A 12,184-nucleotide genomic window follows, 5' to 3' on the forward strand; every position below is an offset into this window, starting at 1 on the left:
CTGATTGATTTTGACATAAACATAAAATAGGACCATTTGGGTAAAGACAAAGTTCATGATTACAAGAAACAATACCACTTAAAAAGATTTTTAGAAGTTGTTAGATTTTCCTTCTCTTCCTCAGGGGAAAGTCATATTTATTGTATATCTACATCTTTCTTGGGCTGTAGTAAGCAAAACCTCATCTGATGGAATGATGAGATTGATTCTACAAGGATTTCTTCCTTTAAATATAGACTCACTCCCCTCGTGCCCACATCCGTCAGTCATCTAGCAGATCCTGATAAGGAGTAGGAAATCTAAGCTTAGCAACTCACTGGAGACTTCAAGCAAACCTTGCACCCCACCTAGTAAATGAACTTCCCTAAGAGGCACTGTGCCCATCCACAGACAGAGGCGGAGGCAAGCCTCTAACCTGTACTGTGCAGCCAACACCTGGGAGGTTTCTAAAGGGTAATTTCAACTTCATTTTCATTGGTTTGATTTTATTTTACTCAAGTACCTTGTTGCAGTTGAAAATTGCTGCTGGTTTTATTATCTTAACTTAGTTGAGTCCCCTTTTTCAATAGCTACGGGAATTCCTAAAGCAAATCACTTGTGCAAGTATCTGAGGACTACATTTTCCTGGAAAAGCTGTGTACAAGTCCATAAATTTTGCCCCCGGTCCGGGTTGTGGGTTCTGGTTCTGCCATTGTGAGAAAAGTGTTACCATCTTCCCTGTGGGCTGCATCTCCAATGGCAAAAGACAGCTGTTCCTTCACCAAAACTCCGCACCTGCGCTGTCCAATATGGCAGCCACTAGCCCCATGTGACTATGAAATTAATTAAAATGATATGAAATTAGAAATCCTGTTCCTCAGACACAATCAAACCACATTTCAAGTGACTCACAGTCACGTGTTACTAGTGGCAGCCATAGTGAACAGTGCACAAAGTCCTACTACCGGGCAGCGCTGCTCTACAAGATGAAAGGTGGGTCTGTTCACACTGGTGGTTAAGACGGAACAGTTTCTACCAGGACACACACAGCTGAGAAGACTGAAATGAGTAGAAATGACATGGACTGCTACAGCCCCTCATTTTTCCGAAGAATGCAAGGGCAGTGTGATACCTGGCCAAGCCGTGAATACAGATCCGAGAAATGAGACCGTTTAGTCTGAAACCTGAAATCATTCCACACCTTTTCCTGTGATAGGTCACTACCACCTCCCAAATGCTTACATCAAACACTTATGAACACACAGTGAAGCCTTAAGTAACTGGAATTCAGTAACTGGAAGCCTTAAGTAACTGGAATTAAGTAACAAAATGGAAGTATTTCAGGTAAGTGGAGTTTGAAGTCCATTCAGTTTCTCCTCACTTTTGTTAAAAATTTCTGTGTAACATCAATTTACTTTGCTGCTTCGATAACAGCAGCATTCTACTACACCTAATCCTTACTAATTCAGATCTGATTCACTGTTTTTATACTTCCATGTAAAGCAATGACAGATACAAAAGATTTCAGAACATCTGCCTTAATATTTGACTCAAGGACATAAAGTGTATGATTATTTCTTTAAAAAGTTAATACTTAGACTTTTTTTCATTAAAATATATTTTCCCTAAAAGTATAGTGTTTAATTTTTTATTTAAATTCTAGTTAGTTACCATACATATGTTATATTAGTTTTAGGTGTACAAGAGTGATTCAACACTTCCATACAATACCCGGTGCTCATCACAAGTGCATTTCTTAATCCCTATTGCCTATTTAACCCATCCCCTACCCATCTTCCCTCTGCTAACCATCAGTTTGTTCTCTATAGTTAAGTATAGTTTTTTAAAAGCTGGTTAACAGTGATTAGTCAAGTGCAATCTAAACTAACTTGATCTCAGGGCTCCTGGGTGGTTCATTTGGTTAAGTGCCCGACTTCAGTTCAGGTCATGATCTCATGGTTCGTGGGTTCGAGCCCTGTGTTGGGCTCTGTGCTGACAGCTCAGAGCCTGGAGCCTGATTCAGATTCTGTGACTCCTTCTCTCTCTGACCCTCCCCATTTGCACTCTGTGACTCTCTTTCTCTCTCAAAAAATAAATAAACATCAAAATAAATGAATAAATAAACTTGATCTCCATCAGCAAGCTCTGGACTTTGCCCAGAAAGAACCATTATGAATCCTTTGGAAGTAACGAATATACCTCAAATAAACACTTCATTTTTTAAGTCAGATTATTCAGATATAATCTCATTTTAGAAAAACAGGCCACAGTTCACTGTCTGTCCTTAGAATATACAACAATCTATCCTTAGAATATAAATCTGAAAAAAAGGGAAGTCTCTAGAGGCATTCTTTGAAAGCCATTCCTACAATTTTAGAGTTCCATAGCTCTGTATACTAATCATGCATGCAAACAGCTAAAATGAGAAATGGTTTCCCTTTTGTATGTACTTGTTTCCACATCTGCTTGTATGATATTCCCATCCCACCTGGACCAGCAGAGAAGCTGATGCAGGAGGCAGGGCAGGCCTGGGATTCATATGCGAGAGAACGCCACCTGCACGTTAGTTGATGCCCATACCATCCTCCCTGGTTCCTCTCCCCTGTGCACATTTGCACACAAGTCGTTAAAACAGGAAAAAGAGAATATCAGACACAGTGTTTATGGGGAACAAACTTCTAAGAAAAGTGGCACACTGTCTTGAGGCTGGGAACACAGTGATGAGAAGTCTCAAGGTTTGTCTGCCCCTCCTTGTGTTCTCGAGTGCCCATGTTCAGAGCCACCTGCATCCTCCCTGGCAGCTGCCTCTGGGTACACTGCCCAGGAGCCTCCCCAGAGCCAAGACCTGAGGGTCAGATTCTCTGGTGGTAATTTTTTTCTCTCAAATATTTTTGTAGGTTTCTATTTCTAATTCCGTATTAATGATATAATCATTTCAGTTTTTACAGTGGTTTAAAAACTCAGTCTTGGGGTGGGGAGATGGGTTAAATAGGTGATAGGGATTAAGGAGGGCACTTGTGATGAGTACCGGGTGATGTACGAAAGTGCAGAATCACTATATTGTACACCTGAAACCAATATTACACTGTATGCTAACTGGAATTTAAATAAAAACTTTTTTTAAAAGCTCAGTCTGGGAATTCTAGGAAATGTCCTTCTTAGAGACGGCAATCTTGTCATTATCACCATCAATCCTACTCTCCTGCAGCTATACTTCAGTAATTAAAATAAGTAAATAAAAGGAAATTTAAAATGAGCAAAAGACCTGAACAGACATTTTCCCAAAAAACACATACAAATGCTCATTAGACATATACAAAGGGGCTCAACATCATTACTCATCAGGACGAATACACATAAAAAAAAGAAAGAAAGAAGAAAATCCCACCCTTCTGACCTACTAGGACTTTAGCAACAGAATTGTGACATCAGAAGTGCACTCATATATGTGATTTGGACCACGTGATAATATTAATGAATGTATCCCAATGACGGTAAAAAATACTTTCATCTTGTTAGCTACTTTGAAATATGTTAAGTATTGCCTTAAGAAAACAATTGTTTCTCATGAATACAAAATAAATTTCAAAATTACTCAAGCTTTTACTATGTTTATTGCTTTCTTCTTCTAATATATCATCTATAATTTTTTCTTGGTGTAATATATTACAACAATTTAGTCCACCATTTTTCTGTATATGGACATTCAGAATTTTCTGTTTGTTTTTTGATTTGTCTCAAAAAACAAAGCTGTAATCATAATAAAGTCCTTGTCCATGGTTTGGTGTGCCCTTTGGAGACAGGTAGTCCAGTGTAGGAAGTAAGCAGGAGAAGCTTAGAGCTTCATTACCTGAGTTCAAATTCTTCTGCTCTCATTGTTGAACACTGGGCAAGTAATGTACTCTTTCTAGCTGTTTTCTTTTTCTCTCTAATCTGGGATAATATTAACTGAAAGACATAGGATCACATCTATTAAGACCCAATCCAACTAATGATCATCATGTGTTGTATCAGATTCAAGTTTGAACCATACTTTGGATAGAAACTTTTCACCTCTATTCAGGGAGCTGTGTGGATATTCAGTAGTAATTTCCAGATACTCAAGTAAATGAAGTTTAAAAAAGTGTTTTTGGACTATGAAATATGATGCCCTTGCATCAGCTCAAGCTAACCTTAAACTGCCCAATGCACTGACTAAAGAGACCAAGTGAGCCCCTCATTAACACAATCTCCCCACCATCGAGCACTGGGGTTGAATTTTTACTATAAGTTTTGTTTGTTTGTGTTTTGGTTTGGGGGAAGAGAAGAGACGTCAGTAGGCTCAAAACTAGACTACAAGGCAGATCAAAAATATGTAATGACTCTCATGTCCTCATTACCAGTATCAACAACAGAAGACTCCCTGGGAATACACAGAGATTTTAAGGACATTAATAACCTTTCTAAAAATGACTTTGTGACTTTCATTCTAAATCATTAGGCAAACAACTCATTCAATAGACTGAAGAAAATGGGCCACAAAATAACCAGCAGGCACATAATATGCACAGAAGAGGTTAACAGGACCAAAATTAAATCTGTAACTAGGTTTAAGTAAGAAATTCCTAAGAGACTGAGATGTCTGGATTAAACGTGCTGGGCCATATGAAAAACCACCAGATCTATATGTGTAACAGAGGAAGTCTCTAAGTACCTTTACCAAATTCAGATCATCAGTCCAATTCAGCTTGAGGGACCCTGTAAGTTATCAATAAAAGTTAAAAAACACAAAACTTAAATAAATAAATAACCCTAAAAACTTGTTGGAAAAATTTGGCAGAGGGTGATTTTTAGAGTAACCAGACAAAGTTAAATAGACCCAGAATCTGACCACTTGGCGGCTTACCTATTGGGTCCTGGTGATGACTTCATTACTCTGTAATACCTTCTGATTTGCGTCTTTGTTTTCCTTCTGCCCCTTTTGATTCTGGCAGTCCTATGACTTCTTGATGGAAGGAGTACAAAAATGTCTAAAGCAGTTAAAATCTTTAAAAATGGTTGTTTGAACTAACTCTAAATTGAGCCCTCTAGGGAGTTCTCTAACCTGCAGGATACCAGGCACGTACCCTCAGTCTGGCCCTCACCCTAACTCTCACCCTGGCCCTCACCCTAACCCCAACCCTGACCATAAAACCCTTACCCTAACGCTGTATCTGGGAAGAAAAAAAATTTTTACATACACACACACACACACACACACACACACAAACACACACAAACACACAATGAAATGTTACTCAACCATAAAAAAGAATGAAATTTTGCCACTAGCAACCACATGGATGGAGCTAGATAGTAGTATGCTAACTGAAATAAGTCAGAGAAAGACAAATACTATGTGATCTCACTCATATGTAAAACTGAACAGAACGAATGAGCAAAATGGAAAAAATAGAGAGGCAAACTAAGAAATGGACCCTTTGACTTTAGATAACTGGTGATTTCCAGGGGGGAAATGGGTGAAATAGGTGCTGGGGACTAAGGGGTGCACTTGTGATTAGCACCAGGTGTTGTATGGAAGTGCTAATCACCTAAACTAATATTACATGTATGGTAACTAACTGGAATTTAAATAAAAACTCAAAGAATAAAAGAAAATACTTGTTTGAAAGAACTGATCTAATTAATGGGGGAAAATATGCCTCTACTTGAGTTTTTGAACCATTGTTCCTGATAGAAAAGAACTTCTGGCAAATATTTATTCCATGCTACAATGTGAAGACCTCTGTATACAGCTTGAAGCCCACTAGGAAATCTGTCTGCTTCCTTTAACTCTTGTCAAAAAAATTTAATTTGGAATCTAAGAAAGTAAAATATTTCTGCCAAGATCTAGGTTTGCCTTGGGACTTAAGGTAATGCTGGGTCCATTTCCGGCAGCCTTGGAAATCTGGTGCGGGGGGGTTCTTAAGGAAGGGCTTGGTGACAGTTCTGTGCAAAATGCTCAGGGAATGCAGGGAATGCAGAATGTTCTATATTCTTTTTTATTCTGAGTTGTTTACACCTGCTTATTAAATAACCTGTATTTGCTGCTCAGTTGGAGACTAACTTTTGAGTCATGACTGAGGCAAAAAATTATACAATAAATATAATCTTATACATTCCTTGCAGCGACTAACTCCCTACTACCCTCCACACACAAGCTTTTAGGGGTGACACGGTATTTTTTTCCCTTTTAATCCTGAGATCATTTATTCTATCGCTGCCATTTAATGTTGGATCAAATGACAAAGAGAAAGATGTGTTTTTAGGAATGGTTTCCTTTTTAATTTCTGGCTTTAATTATGAAAAGAGGGCTTTCTCTTCCTCCTCCTCTCTTCTTCCTCTACCCCTTCCTCCTCCTTCTTTTAAGGAGAAAAAGTCTCTAGTAATTAAAGAACTGCATTTCAATGAATAGCAAGTTTTTCACATATCTTTTAGAATGTATGTATATATTCTACTCATAAAATGCTTGCAGCTCAAATTTATGAAGGAACAGACAAATTATACATGGAGCTTGATAGCGTCATGTATTTGGTAGAGATACGGTCACAAACATGCCCCAGCACTATAATGCTATTAACAAAGTAAACACATGTTAAATATGGAAATTCCTAAAAGATAAAAATTCCTGGGAAAAAGTCTGTAGTCTCAAAGCTGTCCAAGGACATCCCTTACTAAAACAAGGACAGGACAGCCTGTTGACAGTTCTTTCCTCATAGAGAATTTGAAGGCATGCCTTTTTCTACTAAAGTATGTGGCATGCTCTCATCATTTGTCCTTGCCACCGCACTGAACTCACAATAGGAAAAACAAATTAAACATCTTTTGAAAGAAAGTAATTTTACAAACAGATGACTATAAAGAGAGAGGGAGACACAGAATCTGAAACAGGCTCTAGGCTCTGAGCTAGCCGTCAGCACAGAGCCTGACACGGGGCTCGAACCCATGAACCGTGAGATCATGACCTGAGCCGAAGTCAGACGCTTAAGTGACTGAGCCACCCAGGTGCCCCTTAAGTATTCTTTTAAAGTAACGCTGGAGAGACCATGGAGATCACCATCTTGATTAGTTCTCAACAGGTGTTGTTCGGAGCATCTGGGGTTTGATTTAACCTGCAGGCTCTCAGCACTACCCCAAGCCTTGAGAATCTCAGGGGACAGAGCCTAGCCATCTACATTTTTTTAAGATTTTATCTTTAAGTAACCTCTATATCCAATGTGGGGGTCAAACTCAAAATCCTGAGATCAAAAGTCACATGCTCTTCCAACTGAGCGAGCGCCAGGCACCCAAAAACATCTACAGTTAATAACCTTATTTCATTCTATTGTCCACTAAATTTTGAGAACCTCTGTAATCATATATCTTCTCTTCCCTTTTCTTTTCTTTCTTTCTTTATTTTTTTTTTTTTGAGAGAGAGAGAGTGCATGTGCACACTCAAGAGAGAGAGAGCAGGGGAAGGACAGAGAGAGAGAGAGAGAAATGGAGAATGAGAATCCCAAGCAAGCTCCGCGCTGTGAGCACAGAGTCTAACCTGAGGCTAGATCTCACCAACTGTGCCAAGATCAAGAGTTGGACACTTAACTGACTGAGCCACCCACGCACCACTGCCCTCCCTCCTTTTTTTAATTCTCTTCCTTTTTCAAGCACAGAAAGTCAAACCTAGGTTGTCCAAGAATAGAGTGGCAGAGCTAGGTAGAACTTAATCCAATACTCCAAAAGTTTTACACTACCATTCTATAATGTAATATTTACTAAACACCAAAGTGTAGAAAGGCAGAAAGAAAACTTGTATTTCTGCAACTATCTTAGAATAGTATTTTGGGTCCTGCTCATTCATTTATTCAACAAATCTTTACAGAATACCCACATTACATAAGGCATCACTGTCATAGCAGTAGAGGCTACAAAAGTGCCTGCAGGTAGTTTACAAGTGAGCAGAGATGAACCATTCACACAAAGGGGTGTGATTCAAGACAGCCTGTGATAAACACCACAGGAGTGGGTTAACCAAAGAGAACCAGGAGATCTAAGTAGCTAAGCCCTCACTTCTGGTCCAGATAATAAAGAGACTTAATCAGGAAGGCAGATCTGGCCTGGCTGGAAGAAAGGTGGGGCCAGCGATGAACACGTAAGGGCAGGGGAGGAATCCACCTAACCATTCTCATTCACCACCACTGTAAACACCAGAAGGCTTCCATCTTACTGGGGCTGCGGCCTTCAAAGGTACTGCTTTGTACAGAAATGCTTAATGTGAACAGTAGGTGACACGAAACAAGATCCTCTCTCCAGGCATGTTGTCTCCTTCACGTCCAGGGCTGCCAGGCTGGCCATGATGGGACTGTTTTCCTGACTCCTCACTCCACTCCTCAGACTCTGCTCCTTTTAGGATTTGCTGTTGATCTGGATCCTGCCCTCAACCCCCACAATTTTGAAAGGAAACCCCAACACACACAATGTCTTGTAGGTTACCTTTTACAGATGGAAGCAAGGCTTCCCTGAGGTTGTAAGGAAAGTGAGCAGCAGCTACCAGGCCTGGACCTAGATATCCTGACTCTCAAGCCACTGTTCCTTTCACTACAAAGTTCCCTTTGAGCATCTGGCTGTCAGGGAACTCCCTGAGCTAGTACTAGGAGGGAAATGGAAATCCAAACAAAGGAGCACTTCTGAAAGCTGTGGGGAGGAGCTTCAGCCTCTGAGGCTTTGTCCCCTCTTCCTGCTTCTTTATCAGTAAATGCCCCCAGTGAGGCTGAGGACAGTCAGCACAAGACTGCCCTGTGTTTTCAAGCTTTAAAACTAGAACAAAAAACCTGATCAACAATCAGCTTTTCTCTTCAGCCTTGAGTCAGTAAATTTAAAAAAGAAGTAGAGAGAGGAAAGCAAACAACTGACCTAGAATTGTCAACCTTCTATTTGGGCATCTATAATTTTTTTTTTGGGGGGGGAAGCATCTTATACTTCTGAAGTATAAAGCACAGCACATCTATAGTTTATACGGAGAAGGAAAGCCACTATTTCAAAAAAGAGCAATTCTTTAAGCAGAATAAATTCAGATTATGAAAAAAAGAGATTTTACCTGTTTTTTACCTGCATCACATGGCCTGTGTACTACTTAGAAACGACTCCAGCTGAGAATGTAAACTATGGCTCAGAGATTCAAAGAATGCAAGGAGGTTTGCAAAAGCATTCGTAGTTTTTCAAGACATGACAACATGCAGAAGTTCCAGTGGCCAGGATCAGATCTGAAAACCCCTCATGGACTGATCCAGGCTATGACTGCTCCTTCAGCCAGGAGATCAAGCTAAATGAGACACTAATTTAAAACTACTGTGAGCTCTAAGTAAATTTAAACAGCAGTGCAGGAAAACCAGGTTGTTAAAATGTATTGTTTAAATTTTTTTTAATGTTTTTATTTATTATTGAGACGGAGAGAAACAGAGCATGAGTGGGGGAGAGGGGCAGAGAGAGAGGGAGATTCAGAATCCGAAACAGGCTCCAGGCTCTGAGCTGTCAGCACAGAGCCCCATGCGGGGCTCAAACCCACAAACCGCAAGATCATGACCTGAGCCAAAGTCGGACGCTTAACTGACTGAGCCACCCAGGTGCCCCAAAACATATCGTTTAAGAAAGGGTCTGTTGGATGTCTCTGTAAGCCTTCAAGCACATCATCCCATGATTACCATTCTTCACTACATTGTTACTCATTTAAAATTTTAGTTTTGTCATTTAAAATTTTTTGTTCTTTCAAAATTTTTCAGGAAATTCAGGCCAATGCTAAAAGACGTGAGACAGACACCGAAACTTAAACACTACAAAGGAAGATAATACAATATTTATTTCTGGATGATGTAGAATCACAGGGGAAACTATCAGATTTAATTTAAAAGTGAGTAAACACAGGATACACAAAATCAAAATACCAGGTGTTATCAGCCCAAAAATATGAAAAAGGAGATGAGAACACAAACTATAAAATTAGTAATAACCATAATGAGAAATGTGTGTGACCTATTTAAAGAAAAACTGGAAAGTTCTGTGACAAGTATGAGAAATAAGATTTGAGTAAATACACAGGCCATGCCATGTGCTTGACTGGGATGACTAAACATGCTTAAATAGCCAGTTTTTCCCAAAGTAATTTGTAAATTCAACGTAAGTATTCCAACATTAATCTGAAAGAACAAACAGGCAAGCATTACAAAGAACACTCGCAAAAGAATCCGGAAAGGGGCTACGCCTATCAGATACTATATTATTTAAACAGTGTGGCAGTGGCAGAAAGACAGACAAGCAGAACAACAAAGCAGAGTAGACAACTCAGAAATAAAACCTACATATACTAAGAAGGTATCACAAATCAATCAAATAAAATTGGGGAAGCATTACACCAACTGAGTAGCAATTCAGGCAGAAAAAAAGCCCTCTCACCCAATTCCATATACTGAAATAAAGTCCACATGAAATAAAGACTTTAACAACAAAAATTCTTTTTCTTAAGTTTATTTATTTATTTTGAGAGAAAGAGTGCATGCATGAGCAAGCAGAGGAGGGGCAGAGAGAGGGGGAGACAGAGAATCAAGCAGGCTCTATGTGGGCAGCATAGAGCCCAATGTGGCTTGAATCGCGAGGCCATGACCAGAGTTGAAATCAAGAGATGGATGCTCAACCAACCGAGTTAACCCAGGAGCCCACAGAAGTATTTTAAATATCCAATATATTTTTCTATCTTAAAAGAATTTATGTTCTTGGGGTGCCTGGGTCGCTCAGTTGGTTAAGCATCTGACTTTTGATTTTGGCTCAGGTCATGATCCCAGGGTCATGGGATCAAGCCCCATGTTCGGCTCTGTGCTGAGTGTAGAGCCTACTTAAGATTCTCTCTCTCCCTTTCCTCTGTCCCTCTCCTCCGCTGGCATGTTCTCTCTCAAAAATGAAAATGAAAATACCTCTGGAAACAAAACACCAAAGAGGAAAAAATATTTATAGTTTAAAATGATCATCAAAAAAAAAAGACTTTCCAATAAACAGAGATATAACGTTTATGCTAGATTTGCTAGTAGCTAGTAAACTAGTACAAACTTTTGAGAAGGCAATTTGGCAATATACATGTAACTGGAATCTTAAATATATCCCTACCCATGACCCAGTAATTCCACTTCTGGGAATCCAGCCTAAGAAAATAATCACAAATAATACTCTCTGTCAAGAGAGATGCTCAAGACAGAAAGTGGAAACAATCTAGAAATGCATTAAAGAGCAGTTAAGTAAATGATGCAATTCTTTAAAATGATGCTTAGGGGGCACCTGGGTGGCTCAGTCAGTTAAGCGTCCGACTTCAGCTCAGGTCATGATATCAAGGTTTGTGGGTTTGAGTCCCACATTGGGCTCTGTGGGGACAGCTCACACTCTGTCTCTCAAAAATGAATAAATATTTTTAAAAAACAAAAAGTTTAAAACGATGCTTAGAAATTATATGTAATAATGCTTAAATTTTTATAATGTAAAAAAATCAAGATACTAATTAAATACTTAATGAGGAATGTAACTTTATTTTAAAATCTAGACTTATTTATAAAATATTAAAATGTTTCATCAACATACTATATATTCCCACCATTATGTATGTACATATGATGTACATATGTACGTATATATTTTTTAATAAACATATATATATATATACACACACACATCACCTGCTTAATACCTTTACATTGCTCCAAAATCAGGGTGTAGGGGCACCTGGGTGGGTCAGCCAGTTAAGTATCCAACTCTTGATTTTGGCTCAGGTCATTATCTCATGGTTCATGAGTTTGAGCCCCATATCAGGTTCCACGCTGACAGTACAGAGCCTGCTTAGGATTGTCTTTCCCTATCTCTGCCTCTCCCCTGATAGCTCTCTAGCTTTCTCTCTCTCAAAATAAATAAATCAGCTTAAAAAACCAAACAACCAAACAGGGTGTAAGGCAAAAAGTGACTAATGTAAGCTTTACCACTCATTTCAAGAGTAATATAATTAATTCCCAGGGTATTCTAAATTCCCAATTTTTTTCATCAGTCATAAAAAAAACACCCCATTATGAATTAAGCATAAATTAAATAGTACTTACATTCAAAATGACAAACCATTTAAGCTCAAGTAAAATTAATTAGTTTCCTACAATGAGTGAGTAGCACGCAAGAGGGCTTCATT

At 39.0% G+C, this 12,184-nt stretch overlaps 1 long non-coding RNA gene across 1 annotated transcript in view; it reads right to left on the bottom strand.

Annotated features, from left to right (window-relative positions):
• LOC120233681 overlaps nucleotides 1–9,135 on the bottom strand; it is a 35,347-nt gene extending 26,212 nt beyond the window's left edge. The window contains exon 1 of the long non-coding RNA XR_005528890.1: nucleotides 9,071–9,135. This is a non-coding gene — a long non-coding RNA (uncharacterized LOC120233681). The remainder of the gene's footprint in view (nucleotides 1–9,070) is intronic.
• Between the last annotated feature and the right edge of the window lie 3,049 nt (nucleotides 9,136–12,184).

Source organism: Hyaena hyaena, unplaced genomic scaffold (genome assembly GCF_003009895.1).
Source record: "Hyaena hyaena isolate Hyena2069 unplaced genomic scaffold, ASM300989v1 scaffold_95, whole genome shotgun sequence".
Classification (NCBI taxonomy): domain Eukaryota; kingdom Metazoa; phylum Chordata; class Mammalia; order Carnivora; family Hyaenidae; genus Hyaena; species Hyaena hyaena.